Below are 796 nucleotides of genomic sequence, written 5' to 3' on the forward strand. Positions count from 1 at the left end.
CGCGAATCAAAATAAATTTAAAAGACCTAATCCTAATTGAAGGATATTTTTTGGCAAATCGAGACAAGGTTTTCAGATTTCACCCTTACCGTTTCTGCTCAGAACTGACGTCTTCCCTGCTGGTGCTAAATATATCTTTAGCAGTAAATCATTAAAAGTAAATTGTGAAATATGGCAAGTGAGATCAAGACCACTTAAAATTCATAATTATGTAGCATTTTTGGGTGTAGTATGACTTTTAACGATCAACTTGACCAGTCAAAAGAGACAAAATTCGATTTTAATCATGATGTACACTGGACTCAACTGCAAATTGATTTTCTTTGCATTTAGCTTTCAAAAGACCTAATCTGATATCTAGATCAGCACTTGACCAAATCAAAAGATTATGTAAAAAAGCAGGCTGCTAAGTAATGGATAGGTAACATTAAAAGCTGCTTCAAACATTTCCCCAAACACTGCAAATTTTCAATCAAATGAGATTAGCCCGAACAATCTCCAAGGATTTTTTCTTTAAAAATGTCCTTTCATGGGGAATTTTTGGTCTAATAGTGACATACGTAATTATAATCTCTTTGAATTGGGATTTAAGAGGTTGCGCATAGGCGAGTTGTCAATTGCGTTGAATCTGTTCTTCGTAAAGAACAAATGAGCAGAACATTAGTAACGAAATAACAGTAATTCGATCCCTTTTCGAAAAAGGAGCTGATATTCTATTACATTTTCAAATCGTGTAATTGTAACGACGCAAACATTAAAAGAATTACTTTTTACTCGTTCCTTTGTAAGCTGCTAG

This window comes from Tigriopus californicus, chromosome 5, assembly GCF_007210705.1.
Source record: "Tigriopus californicus strain San Diego chromosome 5, Tcal_SD_v2.1, whole genome shotgun sequence".
Taxonomy (NCBI): Eukaryota; Metazoa; Arthropoda; class Copepoda; order Harpacticoida; family Harpacticidae; genus Tigriopus; species Tigriopus californicus.